We start from the raw sequence: 17,360 nt of genomic DNA on the forward strand, positions 1-17,360 counted from the left end.
AAATAATAAATTAGTTAGCATTGAAATAGCTAATTAGGATTCTGCTAAAAGCTTCCTGATTGTCCTTGATACTCACTTGCAGTTCTCCTGTCAATGTAAAAAGCTCATTTAAAATTAAACATTCATGATAATTCTGTAACTAGTAATTGTCATGGATTGGAAATGAGTTAAAAAAAAAACACTATCTTTATGGTGGCAATATTTTAGTTACTGTATTTTGTACACATTACACAAGATAATTGCAAAATATATACGTGCAATAATAAAAATACTGTTAAATTAATACATATTTAATAATTGTCCAACAAATCTAATTTTAAAATATGTGCAAGTCTACTCAGTTAAATATTGTGTCCAACCATTTTTTTAACTCAAGGAGTTAATAAGTCATTTTTAGATAATAGTCCAACCTATTTTCAACACTTGAGACAATTGCTATCATTTTAAGAGAGAAAAACAACCATACCTTTTTTTCTCTTCCATTTGCTCTACATTTGGCCCCACGAGCAATTCCTCAACGTGTGCCAGCTGTATCTTCTCCAGCTTCTGTCGACACGTCGTCCATAAACTGTGATACACGAGGTGTTATTCGGAAGTGTGTTGCTGCTATCAGCCGCAGAAGCTCTCTGGAGTCTTTTTATTTTCCGTTTTTATGTCAATGAGACGCCGCCGCTGATGTCAGATGGACGCTCTGTGAAGAAAGTGATGACAGATAAAATCACAAGGGGGATCACAGCTGACCGTCAATGTAAATCAAGTGTCAAAATGTCACAGATTTTATTTTTATTTGGGCAGGATTACATGATTTAGTCTTAAACTTTTGATTACTTGAAAATACATAAACGTGTGTATTTGCAAAAAGCTTAGCGGGGGTTGTTTATTTCATTTTCTCTGCGTTTTTAATACCAATTATAAAAATAAACTGTTGAACCACTTTAAAATTCATTTGATTTCCCATCAAAAAATAACACTGCCCTCATCTCTGCTCAGTTGATGAAAACCTCTCTATAAACGTCCTATCAAAATGCTTTTGAAGAAACACTTCTGAGTCGGCTATCAAAATCACAGTATCAATATATGTAACATCCCTCAAAGATTTCTTCTAAAAAAAAAAATGTACCGTATTTTCCGCACTATAAGGCGCATCCGGATTATAAGGTGCACCTTCAATGAATGGCCCATTTTAAAACTTTGTCCATATATAAGGTGCACCGGATTATAAGGCGCACCTTCAATGAATGGCCCATTTTAAGACTTTGTCCATACATAAAATATACATTTGGACTTCAGACACGCCTACTGTAGTGGCTCAATATTGGTCCATATATAAGGCGCACCTGATTATAAGGCGCATGTCGGCTTTTGAGAAAATTGGAGGTTTTTAGGTGCGCCTTAGAGTACGGAAAATACGGTAGTGAAGCTGTACATCTGCAGCAAAAAAAAATCCAAAGTGATATCACCACAAGCCCTATTCTTGGTGCTGTCAACACAACCGCACGCACACAAACTGACCTTTTGATTCACCACCCTGACTCACAAGCTGGTTTGCGTGTTTCCAATTTTCTTGTTGAAATCTCCCATTGGATTTCTGCCAAACGCTTCCCGATTGACCTTGACACTAACCTGCTGTTCCCCTCCCAGAAATCCTACCATTAACAAGAGCCGTCAATCACCATGGCATCGGCGCGCTCAATCCCCAACGTTATAGCTGAAATTGCAGATGTGTGTAAAATGTGCCGACTCAGCTCACTGCAAACTCTTCTTTGTCTGCCATCTGGGTTCCTGCAGATCCAAGCTGACTGGGAAACATCAAGATAGCCGCCGTTCTAAAAAAAAATAATTTTCTCCAATACTGTCAACACACTAAACCAAACCAAGCGTCTCATAAAGACGTGTTTGTAGTATGAGAATATATAATTTGATCTGGACATCAATCTGTCATCCACATGATCTTGTTGTCCATCCATGTGTGTGTCTGGCATGTACGGTATGTGGGTGTGGCCACTTTTTTCCCAAGATGGTGGAAGATGATTGTAATTTAAACTGAATTAGAAGGAGCCAAACGTGGAGGCTAACCGTTACTTAATATGGTGCGCTAAATATTGACATCACAGTGATTTCCTTTTTTAGTCAATTTAACAGACATTGACTGTAAATTTTGATTTTTTTACATATTTAATCTCATTCACAAACATTTTCGTTAAACTTTGAGAAACCATTCTGAGCTGTAACAATTTCCTACTACTGTTTTTTTTTCCTGGTGATTAAAAAGAACAAAGCTACAATGCTTTTCACAGAGACGAAAATATCCTTAGCCATTTTATTTGAACAATGGTGAAATCTCAGGTGACGTCTTGTTCCACTGTAAGAATAGTAATTACTTATAAAGTCCCGAAGGAACCCGCTCTGTCTGCATGTTTAAAAATGGTGTCAAAGGAGGGTTGTGAGTAAGGACAGCATGAGGTGGATCCTCCCGGCTATGGAAGATGCCGCCACACGGCATCAAGGATGCATGGCTAACTATTTACTGTAATATCAGAGATGTTTGATGCTTTAATAGCCAAGCATCCTTGTGTTGTCGTCTACGCTAGCATTTATTATCTATCATGTTTGCACGTAGCCTTGGACTTGTAATTATTAGTCCTAAGTGGCAACTCTGCATGAAGGGCAGAGTAAAAAAAAAGGGGCAACATATGGTGGCGGTGTTTAACACCTACCCACCTGGATCCCACCTGGCTCATAATTTGTATTTTACATTTAATACAGAGTTGCCAAACCATCCAACTATCCATTTTTTATTAGGGTCATCTTAAGCGCAGTAAATGGAAACGATCCCAGCTGACTTTGGGCGACACAGTTTTGTATTAACATGCATTTCTAGGATGGGATTTTGGAATTTATATTTGCATTTTTTTTTTCTATTAATGGAATGATGGGCACATCTGTAGTTTTCCTGATACAGCTTACTTACACAATTTATTTCTTCTCAATGACTAGCCACAGAGGTCAAAGTATTTCTGATATGAGTTTGTAAGGACCACTTGAGTCTAAATTGGCAATAACAGTCTTTGTCGATTGAGGTGTCTTTAGAATTGTCCCTTACGAGGCTCAGTTTTAAAGGCAGCATTATTTCATGCTGCGAACCACTTATTGCTTGTAAATTATGTACGAGAGCATTTCTAGGAAATGGAAGCAAACACATTACTGGCCAAACTCCATAGAATAGTCATTAGGTAGGTAACATTGATGTGAAATTATTTCCAAGAAATCTGTAGGGTATTTAGACAATGCCAGATAGGTTATTGATTATTATAATACCAAATAAAACCAAAATAATCCAGGAAAAAAATCAATACACTTTAACGCAGATAGAATTGCATCCGATTAATCGATGGAATAATCGATAGAATAATCAATTCTAAAAATATTTGTTACACCACGTTATAATGTGTTTTATGTTAAGTGCTCTGTTTGGCTTCTGTAAAATTCCGTACAATACAAAGATTAAGATACTATGTCTATTTTTTATGGTAGTTGCTGTAAGACTAAAACAATTTTCTCATGTTTTGCTAAATAATTTAAAAAAAAGTTTCTTATTGTTAATATTCAATAGATAAAATGACTAAGCTTAAAGAGTCCAAAGGAATAATAAAGTAAAAAGTCCAATATTTTCACTTACGTACTCACTGAGAATATAACAAAAATACCAAAAATCATAACTGCAACCTTGAAGAGGAAAATGTCAGCAGGTTGAAGCACATTGAGAAAAACACTAGCTAGGGTCAGTTGAAAACAGGATTTGATGGCACTCAAAAATCCATCTTTGGAGTTTTTTTTCCTGACCCCACTCAAACCTGTCATTTCTATCTTCGTGGCTCTATTAATGATCTACAGCCATGTCGGATGACAATGTTATGAAATCAAATATTGTTGAATTACATGTTCAAGATCCAGTCTAATCTGTATTTCCTAAATGGCCTGCTGTCTAAACGGAGGATTTTGTTGCACAGGTCTGTTATTACAGCACATCCTCATAAAAGATTCAAACGTTCACGCCTGCTGTAAGTGGTTTGTAGCTCACTGTGATTTTACAGTGATAGATGTGCAGAAAGCGATGCTGAGATGATTTGACACACACACACACACACACACACACACACACACACACACACACACACACACACTCGCACACTCCTCTCACGCACAGAGAGTCAGTGATGTGATCAGACTTATAATGCGGCAGCACATAATGTCTATTCAGTGACGGAGGTGGCAGGGCACAGCGTTGTCTGCGAATGTCAAAGATGACACGTGATGGTGAAAATTTTTATGAGCAGTTTGGACATTTCTTTGGCTTTCTTATTCTTTGACTTTTTTTTTTCCCATCAGGCCCATCTCAATGACAAGTCATTCTCTGTTCGAACCGAGACGTGTATCTGTCCTACTCAAAAAGCTTTTACATGCTTAATTAAGAGATACTAAGATGTGTCTAATGCTAATTCGATTCTTAATGGCTGCTTTTTAATTTTCTTCTAGATCAATCATTGGGAATTTGGTTTTCCTATAATGTGGTCCTTTCACATTCACGACTGTCCAATTTGCTGTTTTTCAGCGACTGGCTATCGGCTCTTTGTCCACTACATCTTTTTATTTGAATCCTCAACGTTGTTCATTCAGGGCGGACAAGACGGGAGGAGAGGAAAAAATATATACAGATAACGAGGGCAATAAATGAGTTGGTACAAGGGAGATGATAAAATACAGGAAATAGGGTGCAGCTCTCACCCAAACAAATATTGGCAGGGACTGAGCCTCAGGAGCTGGCCAGTGAAACTAATGTAAACATGAAAGGAATATAGAGTGGAGAGTTAATAGAGAAGCTGTGGGGAAAACAGATGAGTAAGAAGACAAATGAAACTGAAGCAACACCATGTAAGAATGTAACTTTCGAACTTTTGAAAAATTCATTTTTTTGAAGGATTGTTTTTTTTTTTAAGGATTTTAAGGTTAGGGTTAAGGTGATTTTTTTTATTTTGCAGTCCAAATCTTCTACAAGCAGATTTTTGTGATTTTGCAGATGACCACAAACCAGGGACATTTACAAAAGGGGAGGTTTGCGCCATTGTGGGTGTGAACACAGCAAATTCTATATATTGCCAATTAATGCTGCTTTTTCATTAATATGTTTTTGGAACGTGGGAGGAAGCCGACAATCCGCCCAGAAAAAAAAAAAAATCAAATACCAAACCTCACCATGCTGACATAACCAAACTACAATATTCCATACATACTTTAAGGATTAGGATGCAATTTGTGAAAAGTGGCGTTTTGGGATGAGAAACAAACAAAACAGACAGACCAAAGATAAGCTTATTAAAAGACTTCATCTTGGAACATTAATTAAAAGCTAAGCACAGATGCATTGCCTTGTGATAAATTGTTTCCCTTACCATAAAACTGTGCATGCGTCCCAGAGGGGATAGAGGCCACTAAATCTGTCATCCGTGTTTTTCATGCCCTCTGCTCTTGACAGTAATGAGCTAGGCTAGTTTGATTGGCTTTTCAGCGGCTGATTAAAAGTAGTTTCTTCTAATGCATAGATTTACTTTGACATTTTATGTGCACAAATCTAATATGCTCATCAATGTTCAGAAAATTATTGTTTTATTTCTTTAAAAAAAATATATGAAAACAGTATTTTTGGTTGGACTCATTTTCTGAAATCAAGCTTTTATTATTATTATTTTTATTAAAGAATATTTAAAATACAATAAAAATTTTACTATTACTGTACGAACTGTTAGGTTCTTTATCTAAGACACGTTCGCCTCTCCAAGGATTCAATTCCCCAAAACTTGATCACACATGTTGCAAATGTGCATATTGCATCCACTGAGGTTGAATTGGTATGAGACAAATTGAAGAGTTGCACTCATGGCCTTGGCTGTCTGTGTTTGACAAATTCTGCCCACAAAGCTCCACTAATCATCGCAGACTGTCATGGACACGCCTCTATTCCTCAAAGACGGAACTGTCATCTTGATCTCCATCAACCTCCATATCAAGTACCGTATTTTCCAGACTATAAGGCGCACCTAAAAACCTAAAATTTTCTCAAAAGCCGACAGTGCGCCTTATAGTCCGGTGCGCCTTCAATATGGACCAAATTCCTAAATTTAAACTGGCCCGAAGCATTGTGTCATGAAATCAATCATAAGTGGCCCGCTGAAGACTATGACTCATCAATCAAAAAGACTATGGATCACTATTTTGTGATTATAAATTGTTGCGTCTGAAGTTGAAATAAAAAAGATAAAATGGAGAATGATTTGATTTGGATTAAAAATCTGACATGATGCATTAATGGTGCGCCTTATCGTCCGGTGCGGCTTATATAAGGACAAAGTTTTAAAATGGGCCCTTCATTGAAGGTGCGCCTTATAGTCCGGAAAATACGGTACAGTATGAACTGAAACAGTGCTTCACTGCTCCTGGTGTGTGTCTATGCCTAAGATCTCTTAATTATTTTTGTGTTCCACAAACACACACGTCATAATTTTGCGTAGGCAATTGATGCAATGACTGGAAATAAACAGGCAATTTACGTGCTGGACACCTCACTGCTTTACATCGCATGCAATGTGGACAATGGAGCGAGGTGGAAAAAGGGACAAGGTCAACACGGAGGGGACAAAGAAAGAGAGGAAATTAAGCAAAGAGGCACAGAGCAACTGTGGAAAAAAAGAGACTAATCTTACGGATGACTCACCGGACGCCTCGTTTGATGACAAATTTACAGCCGCACAAGAACACGACAGATTATATTAGCACTTTATGGCCCTTTTTTTTTGCCTTCTTCAGAACAAAACATGGTCTTTCATGTTCAGCATTATTCCTCGATTTGTTTCTTATTGTGTGTGTTCATGCTTTACTAATCACTCACCCTTAAATCCCCTCACCTGACTAATTTTTGACCATACCAAGAATTGATTATCATGTCTACATTCCCAACACGTCACTAAACTGTGTGTATGCTGACCTGTAATACTAATTATTAAAAAAGCGAGCTGTCAAAATATGTGCTTTGCTCGTCGTGTTCTTCACTCGACTGCATTAATCTGATCCCACTTGGTCCTGTTAGCATCTGTTGGGAACAGTCATCCTGCATGAATATTAAAAGCTCACAGGCAGTTCCGTATGCAACAGAGTTAATAATAAACGAGGTCTAATAATTTAATGGATCTGCATGCTGACATATCCCAAGGGCTGCCCTTACAGTCAGTGCAAGTGGTAATAAGGAAAGAGCAGGAAACATCGAGTGGGACTTGACAAATGGAGAGCAGGAGAAACAAAGACAGCAAGGGGAAACATTACTTTCCAGAGGGAGGAAAAAAAAAAAAGGAAAGAAAAAATCCTCAGATGCCCTCAGATTATCCACAGTCCCCTGAGTCCAATTTTATGAACCCAGCAAAAATCAAATGTGAACAAGGTGACCATCCAAAAGGGATCATTGCAGTTCTGTATTTTATTTTTTTTCACAAGCATCCTTATAGCTTGTAAAACTTTGAGTAAACTAGAATAGCACTCAGTAGAGCAAAGACCTTCATGAAGGTTGAACTGTTTACAGCCTTGTGTTTGTTCAACCACTCTGTAGCAACTAGCAGCGTCTACAATTAGCAGCATGTACATTGGCAAGAATACCAAAGTAGATGAAAATTAATTAACATCCATCCATGCATTTTTCAAAATTGATTATCCTGTTCGGGGCTGCAGGCAGCTGGAGTCGATCCCAGCTGACTTTGGATTGGAAGAAAAACGGAATAAAGCCAAAAAGTGGGCACTGGTTAATAACAGGGCACATATGGAGACTGACAATATTTCATACTCACGTTCACTAAATTCAGGTGAGTGGCTCACTACTGCCACATAAAATCACGACTGTAAAGTGGAAAATAAAAATGTCTTGTAAATTCCACACAAGCGTGCCAAATTTGAATAAATCTAAAAACTATATAAAACATTTAAATTGTTAAAAAAAAATCAACTTCCCTGCCAAATTTGAATAAACTATATAAAACAAGTCTTTTAAATTTAAAAAAAAATCAAGTTCACATCCCTACATGAATTTATTTATTTTCAATTTATCTTAAACTAGCATACTAGCTAGCAACAATTAATTTCATCTCCAGCACTGACAGCCCAAAATTCCTTCTGTCAGATTGCAATGTATATTTTTCAGTGGCTATAATAAATTAAAATGGCCCTTAAAAGGATTATGATACCTGTAAAAATATTTAGTCTGTACATTTGCTGCAGGAATATCTTTACCACTTATATAGTATGTATGACAAACGGCGCGTCGTACCAAACGCCCACTGCAGTGCCTCTAGTACTTCATTGACTATTGTGCAATACTCCATTAGCCATCTTGCAGATTTTGCCAGTGTAAGTGAGATTAGATTCCTTTATCTGCTTGCATCCTTTATGCAGTTTCCTCCCTCACGAGCAAAAACAAAGCTCACCGTCACAGCGGTTTATTTGTTTGTGCACTGGAAATCTGCCATGTGCCTAATTATGATTGACCCACAATAAAAAAAATAAATCAGAATAATTTTTCAAATGGGGGTCAGAAACTCTTGTTATGTCACCAAAAAAATAAATCCGACAATAGAATTTACTGCAATTTTCTAAAAAGCTCATTAATCATCCAACTCATTGTAACATCCATATTTCACAACTGACATGTGTATATTAAACAGCGTCAACCCTCTGGAGACGTTTTCAGTGCGAATGAGCATCGCTTCATTTCACTAAGCGAAAGTCTGAAAGAGACAAAGAGGGAGAGTGCTGCACAAGAGGGCAAGGGAGGGAGGAGGTGTTGGTGTCTTGGTGGGGGAGGAGACGAGGAGCGGTGGTGAGCCCGTCCGTCCATCTGGGCTGCTGGTTACAGCTCCCTGACAGGGCATCCACACTGCAAGATGTGTCGCTGTAATGTGATCTAGTGTGGGTGCTGCAACAGGCTCTGACGGCTTGCTATGATCCTGGTTTGAGTCGTGACGCAGCTTTTGGTTTTGAACTAAGCGAGGGTGCGTTGCTCCTTTTTGGGGAATATATATATCTACCGGATTTTCCAGACTATAAGGCGCACCTAAAAACCTAAAATTTTCCCAAAACAGTGCGCCTTATAGTCCAGTGCGCCTTATATATGGACCAAATTCCTAAATTTAAACTGGCTCGAAGTATTGTGTCATGAAATCAATCATAAGTGGCCCACTGAAGACTATGAATCATGAATCAAAAAGACTATGGATCATTATTTTGTGATTATAAAGTCATTTGTTGAAGTTGAAATAAAAAAGATAAAATGGAGAATGATTTGGATTAAAAATCTGACATGATGCATTAATGGTGCGCCTTATAGTCCGGTGCGCCTTATATAAGGACAACGTTTTCAAATGGGCCATTCATTGAAGGTGCGCCTTATAGTCCGGTGCGCCTTATAGTCCGGAAAATACGGTGCAAAAATATTTAAAGCAATGCAGATGTGTCAAAATGAAATGACTCCTATCCAATATAGTAGAACTGCGTATGATGCTGACTGACATTGAGCAAGAGCTGACATATTTCCATCCATCTAATATTGAGTTGGCATCTTTACATTTACTCTGACTGTATATCTGATTAGATTAAGAAATGTAATGATTATGAAACAAGAAGGGATGATGGGTGAATCACTTCATCTTCCACTGTTCTTAACCTGACATGACATGGAATAGTCAATGGGGACTCATTGGAACACACGACCTTTACTCATTGTTCAAGAGCCTGTTTTTTTATGTATCAAGCAAAATGAATCCTTTTTTTTCCTCCCCTACGTCATTAGCCTTCCCGTTGAGTAGTTTGCAGAATAATGCCAATCCCTTGAGTGCGTTTATTTTGAAAATGTTCCTTTGACGCATTTGCTCAATCATAATCATTATTTCCGTTCACTATTTTATAATGGTTTAAATAATAAAGTGATTTTCTTGCTTTTTTTTTTCATAGCACTCATCTGCGATTACAAGTCGGGGAAATGAAAGAACTGTGAGTTCTGCTACAATGACATCCAAGAGCCTCTTCCAAGCTGATCTATTTGTTCCGGCTTCTTCCTGCTGCAGAGTTGGAATAAGACTGGCTGTATAACAACAAAAGGATGTACACGCTATATACAAACATTTCGAAAATCTATTGTCTGACCTCCTGCTGAGCTTCTCTGCTTTATGCAGTTTAATGCGGGCCTAATCTGAAAAGAAAAGCTATTGCTTTTGATTTTGGTCCAAGAAATCTCACGCTTGGCATTCCAAATGACACATTCAGCATCTTAACCTCAGTCAATGCCGAAGACGCTCTTAATTTTCTATAAATTTAGTTTAATCTTTACTTTTAGTGGTTATGAGTGATGATAATTTCGAGCGGTCCTAATTGTTGTTGTTTAAATTATTTACAACTTGCTTGGGACATTTTGTTATTGTTCTTTTTTTCCTTTTATATTTTACTGATATCTTTTCCTGTTTTTAAGCTTGAAATAAAATTGATAATAATAATAATAAGCCTCTCAGGTATTTATATTTGCCCATTGCAGGCTACAAGTTGGCTACATAAAACCATTTTCTGTAATCTCTTTATCATATTACTCATAGTGATGCACAAATATAAAATTTCATGCATTTGATTCAGAGTTTATTGGATTCGGTTTGTAAGTTCAGCACCTCACTTCACTGAGCTTTCTCTGATGGTCTCTGTGAATTATTCATTTTAAACATGATTGATTGACCGATTGAATTACGGGACAGATTGATCGGTGGGCTCGTAAAAAGCAATCCCAGTGACCACTGGAATCTAAGTGTGACGTAAATGACTGGAGGGGGAAGCCGCTTTAGCATCGCTACGTGCTGAAGAGGGTTGATTTTGTTTTGGAAAAAAATGTTTTGCAGAGAATTGAACAAAATGAACAAAAAATCTCAGTGGGTTTTATTAAAGAATTTTAAATTGCCCATTTTCAAATCTTATTCCTGTGTTGCTGCATGGATGACATCAGAATGGGAGGACAAGGGCAGGCCGGCAATTTTGCAGGCTTGGGTGGTAAACAGAGGCGAGCGAGACACCGGCGTTTATCACCTCGGACTCATTTCTCCTGCTCTGCTGTGTTGAAAGATGTCACGCTCTGACGGGGATTGAAAACTGCAGCGATTCTCAAAGTGTGGTAAGCGTAGCACTTTGTGAAAAAAAATCGATTTAGTTGTACAGGTCAGTTGGATTTCTTTTTTAAATTTAATCTCGGAGATGTTTCTTTTAATGGATTTTTTTTTCCCAGTGCAAAAAAATGACTCACTGGTATACTGAACTTCGTAAGAGGTGTCATATCTAATTTTCCATTGAGGTGTGAAAGGGCACATGGTTACAGAAATATCTTGCATGAATAGATTCTGTGTAAAAGGTGAATAAATCAATGACATGTTCTGTTGTGACTGATGTAAATTCTGCTTGATCTCAGAGTGCAAAAGAATCTAATGTGAGATACTCGCAGAAAAAAAAAAAGTGCTTAGGGGAATCAATCGGTAAGGTTGAGCACATAAAATGCAAATAATATTTTCATTTTTTTTCCCCCAGCTTGTTTCGAGATTTGCCTTTAGTCTCCGACCCAGAAACTTCCAACGCTCCTCAAAGTTGGAATTTCTATTTGTAAATTTAGGGCGAATTGATGTATGCAAAAGAAAATCTGATGTCATATCAACACAACGAGGAGTACTCACATGTTGTGAGATTATATTAACTACTAAATATTTTCGTCATGCTTGATTTCAGATTTCATCAGCCTCTTAAAAATCATCAGCCGTGTTTATGCTTTCTTTCATCCTGACACTTTGAGGTCTGAGCTTGGACGTTCACGCTGGCCCTGCCCGTGTTGTTTTTCGCCTCAAGTCAGATTCTTCAGAATGAGCATCAGCAATTCTTTGGAGCCCAGTGCACCAAAGTGAATAGCTTTACCAGGCGAGGACACTAAAATGAACAATTCTGTGTTTTGTTGAAAGGTAGGAATGGGCGACAAGCAGCTTGCAGGCGAGGAATTGCTAAAAAAAAAAACACTGAATTAAATTTTCCTTCCAAAACGAGAAAATTGAAAACAAATTTGAATCTGTTGATACCAAACTGCAAATTTTTCGTTTTGAATCGTAATACAACCAATTACCAATAGATGGCAGACATGTCATTTTGTGCCACCCTTGCACGGTAACTTTTATGCAACTTTTAACTTTTTGGTGGAAATAAAATGAACAAAATGAGAACTTATAACTTAATATCGGTTTGCTCTTCAGTAATTTTGTGCCACCTTTGAACTTTTTATGCAAGCATTGTCTTTGCACTGGGAAAAATATATTTTATTTAGTTGTTTGCTTCAAACATTTAATCGCTCGGTTTGAATAGTGGATCTTTTACACATCTGTATTATCAAAAAACTGAATATATTAAGAGAATGTGTTTTGCATGAAAAATTGTGGACCCCTCCATTATTAAAGTTTCCCAAACCTACTCTAGAACACCATGATGTCACTTCCTGTCTGAGTTACAGTTAGGATCCAATGCTGTAATAATAAGTGACAACACACCAAACAAATCTCCAAGCCCGAATGATTTGCTTAAATTAGAGCACACAAGTCAAGTTGGAGCACCATTGCTGCCCGCTCTCCTTGTAACAACATCTCCGTCATCATTAGCTTTGCTCCGCAAGACCTTTACAGCAACAAACTAGTGCACTAACCTTTTACGAAACATTATTATGCTTGGAACGCTTCTTCGGGACTGTCGTCAGCGCAACTATGGCAACAACATTCACGATTACTGAGCCCATCAGCTAGAAAAAACATTTTTTTTTGCTGCTTCAAGTCGAGTTCAGCGCTTTTGTGAGGTTTCTCATTAGATGAACACCACAGGTCATCGATAAATTCAGCCTCTGTCAAAACAACACCCGGAGTAAAGACAACACACTGAACTCCATAAATTACAAAACCACTTTTTTGCTCTGCTCTGGATTGTCAGCAAATTGTGAAAAATGGATAAGCCACAAAAGACGCCAGACTTGTCCAACCATCATTTAAAAAGCCTTTTACTGTCTCCCAAGACAAAGAAAAGCAGAAAATATTCACACTCTGACTACTTTAAAAACAAATTAAAGCCGGTTATTACATTTTTGCCGATCAGGTCTCTGACAATGAGTTAATGGGTTCATTGTTGCCACTCTGCGATAAGGAAGTAATAATGGCGTCTCTTTAAGTGTCTTCTATCTCCAGTTATTGCCGGTCTCTGCAGGCATCATGGAATATTTCCGCATCTTACCAGCAAAGGCTATTGAAGTCATCTTCTGCAGTGTCTTATTTGCTATGTTGATTACACAATATTGATAACGATCACTCTAATCAGTAGAAGATCAACATTCATGTATCCGATTTCTGTAGATGGAAATATTTGCGGCAAGGCGCTAGGAGATTATTCTTGCTGCATTGTCCGCGTGTACCATTGAAGAAAAGCAATTTACATCTGGTTTTTTTTTTTTTTTTTTCCATCAGGCTTTATCCTCCATGTGTTGTGTCCTTCTTTTCTATTTGTGCCTTTGAGTGGACATGCCCTTCTCTTGCACTGGAGTAATCCTAGATTACACTTGGATATGGAGTGTGTGCATGTCATTCCCTCGTGTTCCTTTTAATCCGGTGTCCATTTTCTTTGCAATCACTGACCTCTTCGCTTCTGTAAATTGTTGTGAAATTCTTCAATCTTGCCTTTCCCACAAAACACTAATAAGATTTCGGATTTCCACTGCTTGCGTGTCGTCAACATCAATTGCAGATCCTGACCCGAATCACTTTCAATGTAGGGTGACAGAATGGGAAAAAAGGATTTATACTCCTGGGGAGCGCTTGGAGAAAGTGAAAATTATGAAAGCGTAATCATGGTAACACTATTCGCATGTTTGATTTGCACTTATTCAAGACTCATCTTGGCATCTGCCGTGTGATATCTTGCTTGAGAGTTTTTGCATGGGGGTGGGGGGGGGGAGGCAAACACTGTTTGTATAATAGAAGGTGCTGTTTGCATATTGCAGGATCATTACAAGAACCCGCTTTTTATTGTGTGCTATAAACCCTGAAGCATAAGTCTTTAATAGAGGAGAAAAGAAAAGGACTACGTGAGCAAGAAAGCAGTCATAACAGAAGTACTTGTGCTATCTTGCAAAAATATAATGAAGAACAACTTTATGAAATCATGACTAGACGCCACAATATTATGACAACTTGGACAATAAATCCAAAATGAAAAATTCGGCCTTGCAAATTGCCTGAACTGAGATTTAGTGCAGTGGAGATTATAAAAATTAACAGAAAAGTTATAGCCATGTAAAAAATAAAACAAATTGCTAATTGTAAAACTGAGAGCCGTTTCTCATATTGTGGTTACCAAATTATTCATGTTAATAATTTTAAACATTGATTTTGTATTGGATCACATTATCTTGTGCAAAACCGTTATAATAAGGAATGGGCCTGCCTCATTTTCAGGTATCGGAACTAGTCGCGGCTGCCAATACCAGTATTGGCCACCATTTTGTGGCTATTTTATGATTAGGAACTAAAGGTATCGCATCTTGGTATCGGTATCTGTGATTTGCCTTCCCACTTCCAAGGTTGATTTTACACTCCTTTGCCCTCATAACATTAGATTAATTTCCTGCTTTTACTCTGAACAAACTTTGCGATGCTTTAATATAATCAAGTGCCGTATTTTCTGCACTATAAGGCGCACCTTCAATGAATGGCCCATTTTAAAACTTTGTCCCTATATAAGGCGCACTGGATTATAAGGCGCATAGAATAAATAACTCAACGTTTCTCAAACGTTAATGCAATCACAATATAGTAACACTCGAAATAGTGAAAACAATAACAGCATATCAATAACTCAATGTTGCTCAAATGTTAATATCACACAACACACTTACTTTAATAAATTAGTTCTCATCCACGAATCCATATTGGTCCATATATAAGGCGCACTGGATTATAAGGCACACTGTTGGCTTTTGAGAAAATTGGAGGTTTTTAGGTGCACCTTATAGTGCGGAAAATACGGTATATGAAAAACAGGGTGCTCACGTGTTAAAGCTAAAGTATGCGGGGTGACTCTCAGCTCCAGCACGCATGAGGCAGTCACGCTCAAGTGTGCATTTTCTCAAGTCACTTGGCAAAAATGTGCACTTGGGTTGGCATGGCCACTGTACCCTACTGGCTGCCAGCTGTCACTCACATAGATGGAAGATAAAGAAGAAGGGGAGGGCTGGAAGATGAAGAGCGCGGTGAAGATGCGAGGACACAAGCCCCGGGGCGTCCTCTCGCTCTCATGCTTTCTCATTTCGTCTTTGACGATAACAAAAAAAAAAACATGGCAGCTAGAAGAAGAGAGGTTGACTTCTAAAAGGGGTGGCGGGGGTACAATGCTGAATGTAAAAGAGGAGAATGAGGAAATAGAATCATTTCTCACATTAATAGAAAATGGGATCACTAAATATGCGGGTCATAGCGCAGTTATTCAAATGCATGTATGGAAATCAGTTCACCGTGATAGTAATCACAGAGAATTATTTGTTTCATGCTTTGTTTACAGAGGACAACAGGTTTACCCACTGCTTATTAACATTATAATACTTATCCAACTAATTAGGGCAGACTTTCCCCTCTGTGCAATAATGCACACACCCACCGTCCCAAATTGCAAATTTTAGCTAGCATGATAACAAACGTACGATGAATCCTTTCTTTAGCGCTAATTAGGCCAGCAGGAAAAATATGTTGGGCTTCATCATTATGGTTATCAAACAATCATCAGTCAATGATATTACCAAATTTATTATGGCTAGCAGTATTTAAATGTGTTTAAGAATTAAGCTAGCACCAAACTTGATTTCGTTGAGCTACCGCGTTGAAAATGATATTTATTTTCCCCCTCATCTACTCAACATCTTTTCCTACAAGGAAAGATGAAAAAAAAAAATGAAAATGATCATTTAATCTAGTGTGTGGAAATAATAATAATCAGGCTCTTTCATTGAAACTGATTACCAATAATTACAGGCTTTACTAGGGATGTAGATACAGTACGTTAGCGATAATTAAAAAAAGAAAAATACTATACTAAAAACCTTGTTTTCATCAAGCCTTATGGGTACTCCAAAAAAGTTCTTGATGAAGTCTACAGGACTGGCTCAGAAAATTAGAATATTGTGATGAAGTTCTTTATTTTCAGTAATGCAATTAAAAAAACACAAATCAAATTAATAAAAGGCTTGCAATATTTCAGCTGATTTGTAATGAACCCAGAATGTATGACATTTTTGTTTCTTTTAATTGCATTACAGAAAATAAAAAAACTATCACAATATTCTAATTTTCTCAGGCAGTCCTGTATGTATTAAAAAAAATGAACATTGAAAAGTTAATTCATTATATTCGTTCTTGTGCCATTGCCAGACAAAAGTTACCTCAAATAAGTATTCTTTTTTATACACATTTCATATATAGACAATTGAATAAACTCTAAGAGGCCATGTTTAAGGGTAAAAACAGAGTAAGTGGTTATATCAGCATTGCAGCTGATGTGCTCAGGGAAGAACGTGCACATACTGCAAGAGTGAAACAGGCCAGGGGAGGGAAGGTAGCTGATGTTTGCTCTTTTTTTTTTCTTTTTTTTTTTTTAACACCCCCCTGAATTGTTCATCTTTGTTTGTGAGGTTCAACACTGAAATCGATCCGATCACATGCTCAAAAGGATTTATGTATAACACCTCACAGAACCGTGGGTATGATCAACCTCAGTAATCCTTACCCATTTTTGTCAAACGTGTGCATGGATGAGTCTGCATTTCTGTTGGACAAAATGTTGTGAGGCGTGCTGCTTTGCACTGAGTTCACTGAGGCACAGTGGAAATTTTAGTCTGCAGATGGGAACTGTGTAGTTGCAATTTAGAAAGGAAAAAAAAAAAAGATTCTGCTGCTGGTAATTTGTGCGGATGTTCATGTTCGACATTAACCTCAGTGACTGAGCAGCTCTTGTCTTTCACTTACGTGAGCAGTGAATTTGTCAAACCAGGTCACAATTTAGCGTTTCACATGTTCTTCAGCGAGGAACTTACATGCTAAGGACTTGCCAACAGCCATTTTATTAGGGAATTTCACATGTGTCAAACCCAAGGCCCGGGGGCCAGATACAACCCACCACATCATTTTATGTGGCCCGCGAAGACATATTGTGCATCAAATTTGTGTCATTACTAG

General features: G+C 37.7%; 1 protein-coding gene across 3 annotated transcripts in view; it reads right to left on the reverse strand.

Moving 5' to 3' along the window:
- The window catches only part of flrt1a (fibronectin leucine rich transmembrane protein 1a), a 42,849-nt gene that overhangs the window by 12,218 nt on the left and 13,271 nt on the right, over window positions 1-17,360 (reverse strand). For all 3 annotated transcript variants that reach the window (XR_015862963.1, XM_088397996.1, XM_088397997.1), the window contains exon 2: window positions 467-691. The gene's annotated coding sequence lies outside the window, so the exon portion shown is untranslated. The remainder of the gene's footprint in view (window positions 1-466; window positions 692-17,360) is intronic.

Source organism: Syngnathus floridae, chromosome 15 (genome assembly GCF_059516105.1).
Source record: "Syngnathus floridae isolate MCC-2025c chromosome 15, RoL_Sflo_1.0, whole genome shotgun sequence".
Classification (NCBI taxonomy): domain Eukaryota; kingdom Metazoa; phylum Chordata; class Actinopteri; order Syngnathiformes; family Syngnathidae; genus Syngnathus; species Syngnathus floridae.